Below are 15743 nucleotides of genomic sequence, written 5' to 3' on the forward strand. Positions count from 1 at the left end.
ACACCTATACACACACACAAGAATATACACTCCCAGGCATATACACATGAAAACACAAACACACATGCACCGATGCCCACAGTCACACACACCTTTACACACTTAGAAACACAGAAGTCACACACTCACCTCACAAACATATGTACATGCCATATCACATATGTACCCCCTTTCAGTCACTCACACATTTATACTCACTCACACTCAAAAATAATCTCAAACAGCTACACACACAAATACGCACTCAGAAGCCTATGCACATACAAACATAATCACACACATACACAGATGCCAACACACCTGCACACACCCATACACACACTCAAAAGCACACACACATTCACCCTCACACACATATGAACCTACACGTACACACAAATGCACGAGTACAAACACAAACACAACACACAGACACATAACGCAAAACACAGTATTGTACACATCACACACCAGCACACACAAAAACCCTTACACAAAAACATTCATATACATACACCCTTGGACACAAGCACTCACACACCAACATACACACTTACACAGTAAGTCACAAACACTCACACTCAAAAATAGGCTCACACACCTACACACACACAGAAATACACACTCAACACTATACGCACATACAATCACACATATGTACCTACTCTCGCTCTCACTCACATATTCATACGTACTCAAAAATGGACTCGCACCTATACACACACAAAATTACACACTCACAAGCATATACACATGAAAACACAAACACACATACACAGATGCCAACACACAGTCACACACACCCTTACACACTTATAACCACACAAGTCACACACTCACCCTCACACACACTTACACACATATGAACATACACATGCAGACATTCACACTCTCTCACACACACACTCACCCACAAACTCACCCACAATATTGAATCGATACTCAAACCCGAGGCAACACACTGACACACATCACAAACGCACACCCATTCCCATCTCACACACACACACGTACACACCCATACACACACACACTGACTCATTCACAAACACTCACTGCCATACACACTCAGATATGTACACGTACACACACCCAAACGTCCACAATCACAAACATAGATGCACACGCTCATTCATGCACATATTTACAAATTCACACTCAAATGTAATCAGACACGTACAAACACAGAAACACACACAGATATAAACAAACACTAACACACATGTGAACACACACAGGAGACAACACACACACCCCTACCCTCACATTCACACACTCACAGAAAAACACAATCACACTTAAAAAACACACGTGCATACGCAGACATGTGAATACACCCAAGCCAACACAGTAACATACAAATGCACTCATTCACTGACTCTCATACTCACCCACATATCTCCCACTGCATGCACTCACACACATACACACACACACGCACACACTCACACCAACGCACACAAGAACCAACCTCACACAATCATTCACACTCCCGCACCCAAGCACCAACGCCCACTCAATCCCAAACTCACTGACACACTCACTTGCAAACGCCTGCCCATTCTCACACACCTCCCCACACCAAAACACAATGTCACACACTAACTCATTCACACTAACTCTCGCACCCATGAACAAAGAAATTCATGTTCAAATACACATGTACACACAGATGCAGTCACACATTCACTCACATACACCCACCAACACCCCAAAACTCACACTCACACTCACCCACACATGACTCCCTTGCAATCACATGCACACCTACAGAGAAAAAAATTCCAGACGCTCGCACACTCACATTTACACTCCCGCACAGTCACTTACACACACATTCAAAACTCACACGCTCATACACCTACACGTTTACACATTTACTCTGTCTCGCACTCACACACAAACACCCTCCAAAGCATTTGAATCCATACTCAGACACACATGCCAACCCACTAAGACACATCACACAAATACACACACTCACCCCTCACATACACATTCAAACACACATAGACACACAAGCCAACTCACAAAAACAAAATTCTCACATTGACTCTGTCACTCACACTCACACACTCAACACCACATGCAATCACACACACACAGAAACACAAACACACACGGGAATACGCTCTCTCGCATTCACTGAAACACACATTTATACACCCTCTTACACACCCACACACACAGAAATACAGACTCACAAACATGTGCCCATACAATCACACATATGCACCCCGTCATTCACTCACACATTCATACTCACTCACACTCAAAAACAGACTCACACACACACACACACACACAGAAATACATACTCACAAATATACGCACATACAGTCACACCTATGTCCCCACTCTTACTCCGACTCACACACTCATACCCCCTTACTCAAAAATAGACTCACACCTCTACACACACAAAAATACACACTCACAAACAGGTACATACAATATCACATATGTACCCCCTTTCAATCACTCAAACATTTATACTCACTCACACTCAAAAAGAGATTCAAACACCTACCCACACACAAATACCCACTCACAAGCATATACACCTACAAACACAAATGCCCACATGCACAGATGACAACACACACTCACGCACACCCATACAAACCCATGAACACAAACACTCACACACCCACCCTCACACCAAACGCATTCACATGCTTTCACACTCACACACACACACCCTTGAATTCATACTCTGACCCATAAGCCAACCCACTAAGACCCATCAGTCACACACACCCACACAAAACTCACACACATTGAAATACGTACTGAAACACAGAAGCCAACTCCCACGAATAAAACTCTCACGCAGACTGTCAGTGACACACACTCACCGACACATGCTATCAAACGTACACACACAAACACACACACTCTCACACATTCCCTCAAACTCAGATACAAACACCCACACTTACACACTCACACACACAGAAGTACACACTCACAAGTAAACACACATACAATCACACATAGGTACCCACTCTCACTCTCACTCACACAGTCATACTCACTTACTTAAAAATAGACTCACACCTATACACACACAAAAAGGCACACTCACAAGCATATACACGTCAAAACACAAACAGACATGCCAACACACAGTCACACATTACACACGTATAGAAATACACACTCACATATATACGCTCCTACAATCACACATTATGCACACCTGTCACTCACTCACACATTCGTACTCACTCACACTCAAAAATAGACTCACACACCTACACACACACAGAAATACACACTCACAAATATACACACATACAATCACACAATTTACCCACTCTAACTCTGACTCACACAGTCATACTCACTCACTCAAACATAGACTCACACCTACACACACACAAGAATATACACTCCCAGGCATATACACATGCAAACATAAACACACATGCACCGATGCCAACAGTCACACACACCTTTACACACTTAGAAACACAGAAGTCACACACTCACCTCACAAACCTATGTACATGCCATATCACATATGTACCCCCTTTCAGTCACTCACACATTTATACTCACTCACACTCAAAAATAATCTCAAACACCTACACACACAAATACGCACTCACAAGCCTATACACATACAAACATAAACACACACATACGCAGATGCCAACACACCTGCACACACCCATACACACACTCAAAAGCACACACACATTCACCCTCACACACATATGAACATACACGTACACACAAATGCACGCGTACAAACACAACACACCGACACATAACGCAAAACACAGTATTGTACACATCACACACCAGCACACACAAAAACCCTTACACAAAATCATTCATATACATACACCCTTGGACACAAGCACTCACACACCTGCATACACACTTACACAGTAAGTCACAAACACTCACACTCATAAATAGGCTCACACACCTACACACACAGAAATACACACTCAACACTATACGCACATACAATCACACATATGTACCTACTCTCGCTCTCACTCACATACTCATACGTACTCAAAAGTGGACTCACACCTATACACACACAAAAATACACACTCACAAGCATATACACATGAAAACACAAACACACATACACAGATGCCAACACACAGTCACACACACCCTTACACACTTATAACCACACAAGTCACACACTCACCCTCACACACACTTCCACACCTATGAACATACAAATGCAGACATTCACACTCTCTCACACACACACTCACCCACAAACTCACCCACAATATTGAATCGATACTCAAACCCGAGCCAACACACTGACACACATCACAAACGCACACCCGTTCCCATCTCACACACACACACGTACACACCCATACACACACACACTGACTCATTCACAAACACTCACAGCCATACACACTCAGATATGTACACGGACACACACCCAAACGTCCACAATCACAAACATATATGCACACGCTCATTCATGCACATATTTACAAATTCACGCTCAAATGTAATCAGACACATACAAACACAGAAACACACACAGATATAAACAAACACTAACACACATGTGAACACACAAAGGAGACAACACACACAAACCCTACCCTCACATTCACACACTCACAGAAAAACACAATCACACTTAGAAAACACACGTGCATACGCAGACATGTGAATACACCCAAGCCAACACAGTAACATACAAATGCACTCATTCACTGACTCTCATACTCACCCACATATCTCCCACTGCATGCACTCACACACATACACACACACACGCACACACTCACACCAACGCACACAAGAACCAACCTCACACAATCATTCACACTCCCGCACCCAAGCACCAACGCCCACTCAATCCCAAACTCACTGACACACTCACTTGCAAACGCCTGCCCATTCTCACACACCTCCCCACACCAAAACACAATGTCACACACTAACTCATTCACACTAACTCTCGCACCCATGAACAAAGAAATTCATGTTCAAATACACATGTACACACAGATGCAGTCACACATTCACTCACATACACCCACCAACACCCAAAAACTCACACTCACCCACACATGACTCCCTTGCAATCACATGCACACCTATAGAGAAAAAATTCCAGACGCTCGCACACTCACATTTACACTCCCGCACAGTCACTTACACACACATTCAAAACTCACACGCTCATACACCTACACGTTTACACATTTACTCTGTCTCGCACTCACACACAAACACCCTCCAAAGCATTTGAATCCATACTCAGACACACATGCCAACCCACTAAGACACATCACACAAATACACACACTCACCGCTCACATACACTTTCAAACACACACAAACACACAAGCCAACTCACAAAAACAAAATTCTCACATTGACTCTGTCACTCACACTCACACACTCAACACCACATGCAATCACACACACACAGAAACACAAACACACACGGGAATACGCTCTCTCGCATTCACTGAAACACACATTTATGCACCCTCTTACACACCCACACACACAGAAATACGGACTCACAAACATAGGCCCGTACAATCACACCTATGTACCCCGTCATTCACTCACACATCCATACTCACTCACACTCAAAAACAGACTCACACACCCACACCCACACACAGAAATACATACTCACAAATATACGCACATACAGTCACACCTATGTCCCCACTCTTACTCCGACTCACACACTCATACCCACTTACTCAAAAGTAGACTCACACCTATACACACACAAAAATACACACTCACAAACAGGTACATACAACATCACATATGTACCCCCTTTCAGTCACTCAAACATTTATACTCACTCACACTCAAAAATAGATTCAAACACCTACACACACACAAATACCCACTCACAAGCATATACACATACAAACACAAATGCCCACATGCACAGATGACAACACACACTCATGCACACCCATACAAACCCATGAACACCAACACTCACACACCCACCCTCACACCAAACGCATTCACATGCTTTCACACTCACACACACAAACACACACACACCCTTGAATTCATTCTCTGACCCATAAGCCAACCCACTAAGACCCATCAGTCACACACACCCACACATAACTCACACACATTGAAATACGTACTGAAACACAGAAGCCAACTCCCACGAATAAAACTCTCACGCAGACTGTCACTGACACACACTCACCGACACATGCTATCAAACGTACACACACAAACACAGACACACTCTCTCACATTCCCTCAAACTCAGATACAAACACCCACACTTACACACTCACACACGCAGAAATATGCACTCACAAGTATACACACATACAATCACACATAGGTACCCACTCTCACTCTCACTCACACAGTCATACGCACTTACTTAAAAATTGACTCACACCTATACACACACAAAAAGGCACACTCACAAGCATATACACGTAAAAACACAAGCACACATGCCAACACACAGTCACACATTACACACGTACAGAAATACACACTCACATATATACGCACATACAATCACACATTATGCACACCTGTCACTCACTCACACCTTCGTACTCACTCGCACTCAAAAGTAGACTCACACACCTACACACACACAGAAATACACACTCACAAATATACACACATACAATCACACAATTTACCCACTCTAACTCTGACTCACACAGTCATACTCACTCAAAGATAGACTCACACCTATACACACACACAAGAATATACACTCCCAGGCATATACACATGAAAACACAAACACACATGCACCGATGCCCACAGTCACACACACCTTTACACACTTAGAAACACAGAAGTCACACACTCACCTCACAAACATATGTACATGCCATATCACATATGTACCCCCTTTCAGTCACTCACACATTTATACTCACTCACACTCAAAAATAATCTCAAACAGCTACACACACAAATACGCACTCAGAAGCCTATGCACATACAAACGTAATCACACACATACACAGATGCCAACACACCTGCACACACCCATACACACACTCAAAAGCACACACACATTCACCCTCACACACATATGAACCTACACGTACACACAAATGCACGAGTACAAACACAAACACAACACACAGACACATAACGCAAAACACAGTATTGTACACATCACACACCAGCACACACAAAAACCCTTACACAAAAACATTCATATACATACACCCTTGGACACAAGCACTCACACACCAACATACACACTTACACAGTAAGTCACAAACACTCACACTCAAAAATAGGCTCACACACCTACACACACACAGAAATACACACTCAACACTATACGCACATACAATCACACATATGTACCTACTCTCGCTCTCACTCACATATTCATACGTACTCAAAAATGGACTCGCACCTATACACACACAAAATTACACACTCACAAGCATATACACATGAAAACACAAACACACATACACAGATGCCAACACACAGTCACACACACCCTTACACACTTATAACCACACAAGTCACACACTCACCCTCACACACACTTACACACATATGAACATACACATGCAGACATTCACACTCTCTCACACACACACTCACCCACAAACTCACCCACAATATTGAATCGATACTCAAACCCGAGGCAACACACTGACACACATCACAAACGCACACCCATTCCCATCTCACACACACACACGTACACACCCATACACACACACACTGACTCATTCACAAACACTCACAGCCATACACACTCAGATATGTACACGGACACACACCCAAACGTCCACAATCACAAACATATATGCACACGCTCATTCATGCACATATTTACAAATTCACGCTCAAATGTAATCAGACACATACAAACACAGAAACACACACAGATATAAACAAACACTAACACACATGTGAACACACAAAGGAGACAACACACACAAACCCTACCCTCACATTCACACACTCACAGAAAAACACAATCACACTTAGAAAACACACGTGCATACGCAGACATGTGAATACACCCAAGCCAACACAGTAACATACAAATGCACTCATTCACTGACTCTCATACTCACCCACATATCTCCCACTGCATGCACTCACACACATACACACACACACGCACACACTCACACCAACGCACACAAGAACCAACCTCACACAATCATTCACACTCCCGCACCCAAGCACCAACGCACACTCAATCCCAAACTCACTGACACACTCACTTGCAAACGCCTGCACATTCTCACACACCTCCCCACACCAAAACACAATGTCACACACTAACTCATTCACACTAACTCTCGCACCCATGAACAAAGAAATTCATGTTCAAATACACATGTACACACAGATGCAGTCACACATTCACTCACATACACCCACCAACACCCAAAAACTCACACTCACCCACACATGACTCCCTTGCAATCACATGCACACCTACAGAGAAAAAAATTCCAGACGCTCGCACACTCACATTTACACTCCCGCACAGTCACTTACACACACATTCAAAACTCACACGCTCATACACCTACACGTTTACACATTTACTCTGTCTCGCACTCACACACAAACACCCTCCAAAGCATTTGAATCCATACTCAGACACACATGCCAACCCACTAAGACACATCACACAAATACACACACTCACCCCTCACATACACATTCAAACACACATAGACACACAAGCCAACTCACAAAAACAAAATTCTCACATTGACTCTGTCACTCACACTCACACACTCAACACCACATGCAATCACACACACACAGAAACACAAACACACACGGGAATACGCTCTCTCGCATTCACTGAAACACACATTTATACACCCTCTTACACACCCACACACACAGAAATACAGACTCACAAACATGTGCCCATACAATCACACATATGCACCCCGTCATTCACTCACACATTCATACTCACTCACACTCAAAAACAGACTCACACACACACACACACACACAGAAATACATACTCACAAATATACGCACATACAGTCACACCTATGTCCCCACTCTTACTCCGACTCACACACTCATACCCCCTTACTCAAAAATAGACTCACACCTCTACACACACAAAAATACACACTCACAAACAGGTACATACAATATCACATATGTACCCCCTTTCAATCACTCAAACATTTATACTCACTCACACTCAAAAAGAGATTCAAACACCTACCCACACACAAATACCCACTCACAAGCATATACACCTACAAACACAAATGCCCACATGCACAGATGACAACACACACTCACGCACACCCATACAAACCCATGAACACAAACACTCACACACCCACCCTCACACCAAACGCATTCACATGCTTTCACACTCACACACACACACCCTTGAATTCATACTCTGACCCATAAGCCAACCCACTAAGACCCATCAGTCACACACACCCACACAAAACTCACACACATTGAAATACGTACTGAAACACAGAAGCCAACTCCCACGAATAAAACTCTCACGCAGACTGTCAGTGACACACACTCACCGACACATGCTATCAAACGTACACACACAAACACACACACTCTCACACATTCCCTCAAACTCAGATACAAACACCCACACTTACACACTCACACACACAGAAGTACACACTCACAAGTAAACACACATACAATCACACATAGCTACCCACTCTCACTCTCACTCACACAGTCATACTCACTTACTTAAAAATAGACTCACACCTATACACACACAAAAAGGCACACTCACAAGCATATACACGTCAAAACACAAACACACATGCCAACACACAGTCACACATTACACACGTATAGAAATACACACTCACATATATACGCTCCTACAATCACACATTATGCACACCTGTCACTCACTCACACATTCGTACTCACTCACACTCAAAAATAGACTCACACACCTACACACACACAGAAATACACACTCACAAATATACACACATACAATCACACAATTTACCCACTCTAACTCTGACTCACACAGTCATACTCACTCACTCAAACATAGACTCACACCTACACACACACAAGAATATACACTCCCAGGCATATACACATGCAAACACAAACACACATGCACCGATGCCAACAGTCACACACACCTTTACACACTTAGAAACACAGAAGTCACACACTCACCTCACAAACCTATGTACATGCCATATCACATATGTACCCCCTTTCAGTCACTCACACATTTATACTCACTCACACTCAAAAATAATCTCAAACACCTACACACACAAATACGCACTCACAAGCCTATACACATACAAACATAAACACACACATACGCAGATGCCAACACACCTGCACACACCCATACACACACTCAAAAGCACACACACATTCACCCTCACACACATATGAACATACACGTACACACAAATGCACGCGTACAAACACAACACACCGACACATAACGCAAAACACAGTATTGTACACATCACACACCAGCACACACAAAAACCCTTACACAAAATCATTCATATACATACACCCTTGGACACAAGCACTCACACACCTGCATACACACTTACACAGTAAGTCACAAACACTCACACTCATAAATAGGCTCACACACCTACACACACAGAAATACACACTCAACACTATACGCACATACAATCACACATATGTACCTACTCTCGCTCTCACTCACATACTCATACGTACTCAAAAGTGGACTCACACCTATACACACACAAAAATACACACTCACAAGCATATACACATGAAAATACAAACACACATACACAGATGCCAACACACAGTCACACACACCCTTACACACTTATAACCACACAAGTCACACACTCACCCTCACACACACTTCCACACCTATGAACATACAAATGCAGACATTCACACTCTCTCACACACACACTCACCCACAAACTCACCCACAATATTGAATCGATACTCAAACCCGAGCCAACACACTGACACACATCACAAACGCACACCCGTTCCCATCTCACACACACACACGTACACACCCATACACACACACACTGACTCATTCACAAACACTCACAGCCATACACACTCAGATATGTACACGGACACACACCCAAACGTCCACAATCACAAACATATATGCACACGCTCATTCATGCACATATTTACAAATTCACGCTCAAATGTAATCAGACACGTACAAACACAGAAACACACACAGATATAAACAAACACTAACACACATGTGAACACACAAAGGAGACAACACACACAAACCCTACCCTCACATTCACACACTCACAGAAAAACACAATCACACTTAGAAAACACACGTGCATACGCAGACATGTGAATACACCCAAGCCAACACAGTAACATACAAATGCACTCATTCACTGACTCTCATACTCACCCACATATCTCCCACTGCATGCACTCACACACATACACACACACACGCACACACTCACACCAACGCACACAAGAACCAACCTCACACAATCATTCACACTCCCGCACCCAAGCACCAACGCCCACTCAATCCCAAACTCACTGACACACTCACTTGCAAACGCCTGCCCATTCTCACACACCTCCCCACACCAAAACACAATGTCACACACTAACTCATTCACACTAACTCTCGCACCCATGAACAAAGAAATTCATGTTCAAATACACATGTACACACAGATGCAGTCACACATTCACTCACATACACCCACCAACACCCAAAAACTCACACTCACCCACACATGACTCCCTTGCAATCACATGCACACCTATAGAGAAAAAATTCCAGACGCTCGCACACTCACATTTACACTCCCGCACAGTCACTTACACACACATTCAAAACTCACACGCTCATACACCTACACGTTTACACATTTACTCTGTCTCGCACTCACACACAAACACCCTCCAAAGCATTTGAATCCATACTCAGACACACATGCCAACCCACTAAGACACATCACACAAATACACACACTCACCGCTCACATACACTTTCAAACACACACAAACACACAAGCCAACTCACAAAAACAAAATTCTCACATTGACTCTGTCACTCACACTCACACACTCAACACCACATGCAATCACACACACACAGAAACACAAACACACACGGGAATACGCTCTCTCGCATTCACTGAAACACACATTTATGCACCCTCTTACACACCCACACACACAGAAATACGGACTCACAAACATAGGCCCGTACAATCACACCTATGTACCCCGTCATTCACTCACACATCCATACTCACTCACACTCAAAAACAGACTCACACACCCACACCCACACACAGAAATACATACTCACAAATATACGCACATACAGTCACACCTATGTCCCCACTCTTACTCCGACTCACACACTCATACCCACTTACTCAAAAGTAGACTCACACCTATACACACACAAAAATACACACTCACAAACAGGTACATACAACATCACATATGTACCCCCTTTCAGTCACTCAAACATTTATACTCACTCACACTCAAAAATAGATTCAAACACCTACACACACACAAATACCCACTCACAAGCATATACACATACAAACACAAATGCCCACATGCACAGATGACAACACACACTCATGCACACCCATACAAACCCATGAACACCAACCCTCACCCACCCACCCTCACACCAAACGCATTCACATGCTTTCACACTCACACACACAAACACACACACACCCTTGAATTCATACTCTGACCCATAAGCCAACCCACTAAGACCCATCAGTCACACACACCCACACATAACTCACACACATTGAAATACGTACTGAAACACAGAAGCCAACTCCCACGAATAAAACTCTCACGCAGACTGTCACTGACACACACTCACCGACACATGCTATCAAACGTACACACACAAACACAGACACACTCTCTCACATTCCCTCAAACTCAGATACAAACACCCACACTTACACACTCACACACGCAGAAATATGCACTCACAAGTATACACACATACAATCACACATAGGTACCCACTCTCACTCTCACTCACACAGTCATACGCACTTACTTAAAAATTGACTCACACCTATACACACACAAAAAGGCACACTCACAAGCATATACACGTAAAAACACAAGCACACATGCCAACACACAGTCACACATTACACACGTACAGAAATACACACTCACATATATACGCACATACAATCACACATTATGCACACCTGTCACTCACTCACACCTTCGTACTCACTCGCACTCAAAAGTAGACTCACACACCTACACACACACAGAAATACACACTCACAAATATACACACATACAATCACACAATTTACCCACTCTAACTCTGACTCACACAGTCATACTCACTCAAAGATAGACTCACACCTATACACACACACAAGAATATACACTCCCAGGCATATACACATGAAAACACAAACACACATGCACCGATGCCCACAGTCACACACACCTTTACACACTTAGAAACACAGAAGTCACACACTCACCTCACAAACATATGTACATGCCATATCACATATGTACCCCCTTTCAGTCACTCACACATTTATACTCACTCACACTCAAAAATAATCTCAAACAGCTACACACACAAATACGCACTCAGAAGCCTATGCACATACAAACATAATCACACACATACACAGATGCCAACACACCTGCACACACCCATACACACACTCAAAAGCACACACACATTCACCCTCACACACATATGAACCTACACGTACACACAAATGCACGAGTACAAACACAAACACAACACACAGACACATAACGCAAAACACAGTATTGTACACATCACACACCAGCACACACAAAAACCCTTACACAAAAACATTCATATACATACACCCTTGGACACAAGCACTCACACACCAACATACACACTTACACAGTAAGTCACAAACACTCACACTCAAAAATAGGCTCACACACCTACACACACACAGAAATACACACTCAACACTATACGCACATACAATCACACATATGTACCTACTCTCGCTCTCACTCACATATTCATACGTACTCAAAAATGGACTCGCACCTATACACACACAAAATTACACACTCACAAGCATATACACATGAAAACACAAACACACATACACAGATGCCAACACACAGTCACACACACCCTTACACACTTATAACCACACAAGTCACACACTCACCCTCACACACACTTACACACATATGAACATACACATGCAGACATTCACACTCTCTCACACACACACTCACCCACAAACTCACCCACAATATTGAATCGATACTCAAACCCGAGGCAACACACTGACACACATCACAAACGCACACCCATTCCCATCTCACACACACACACGTACACACCCATACACACACACACTGACTCATTCACAAACACTCACTGCCATACACACTCAGATATGTACACGTACACACACCCAAACGTCCACAATCACAAACATAGATGCACACGCTCATTCATGCACATATTTACAAATTCACACTCAAATGTAATCAGACACGTACAAACACAGAAACACACACAGATATAAACAAACACTAACACACATGTGAACACACACAGGAGACAACACACACACCCCTACCCTCACATTCACACACTCACAGAAAAACACAATCACACTTAAAAAACACACGTGCATACGCAGACATGTGAATACACCCAAGCCAACACAGTAACATACAAATGCACTCATTCACTGACTCTCATACTCACCCACATATCTCCCACTGCATGCACTCACACACATACACACACACACGCACACACTCACACCAACGCACACAAGAACCAACCTCACACAATCATTCACACTCCCGCACCCAAGCACCAACGCCCACTCAATCCCAAACTCACTGACACACTCACTTGCAAACGCCTGCCCATTCTCACACACCTCCCCACACCAAAACACAATGTCACACACTAACTCATTCACACTAACTCTCGCACCCATGAACAAAGAAATTCATGTTCAAATACACATGTACACACAGATGCAGTCACACATTCACTCACATACACCCACCAACACCCCAAAACTCACACTCACACTCACCCACACATGACTCCCTTGCAATCACATGCACACCTACAGAGAAAAAAATTCCAGACGCTCGCACACTCACATTTACACTCCCGCACAGTCACTTACACACACATTCAAAACTCACACGCTCATACACCTACACGTTTACACATTTACTCTGTCTCGCACTCACACACAAACACCCTCCAAAGCATTTGAATCCATACTCAGACACACATGCCAACCCACTAAGACACATCACACAAATACACACACTCACCCCTCACATACACATTCAAACACACATAGACACACAAGCCAACTCACAAAAACAAAATTCTCACATTGACTCTGTCACTCACACTCACACACTCAACACCACATGCAATCACACACACACAGAAACACAAACACACACGGGAATACGCTCTCTCGCATTCACTGAAACACACATTTATACACCCTCTTACACACCCACACACACAGAAATACAGACTCACAAACATGTGCCCATACAATCACACATATGCACCCCGTCATTCACTCACACATTCATACTCACTCACACTCAAAAACAGACTCACACACACACACACACACACAGAAATACATACTCACAAATATACGCACATACAGTCACACCTATGTCCCCACTCTTACTCCGACTCACACACTCATACCCCCTTACTCAAA

Source organism: Castor canadensis, chromosome 1 (assembly GCF_047511655.1).
Source record: "Castor canadensis chromosome 1, mCasCan1.hap1v2, whole genome shotgun sequence".
Lineage (NCBI taxonomy): Eukaryota > Metazoa > Chordata > Mammalia > Rodentia > Castoridae > Castor > Castor canadensis.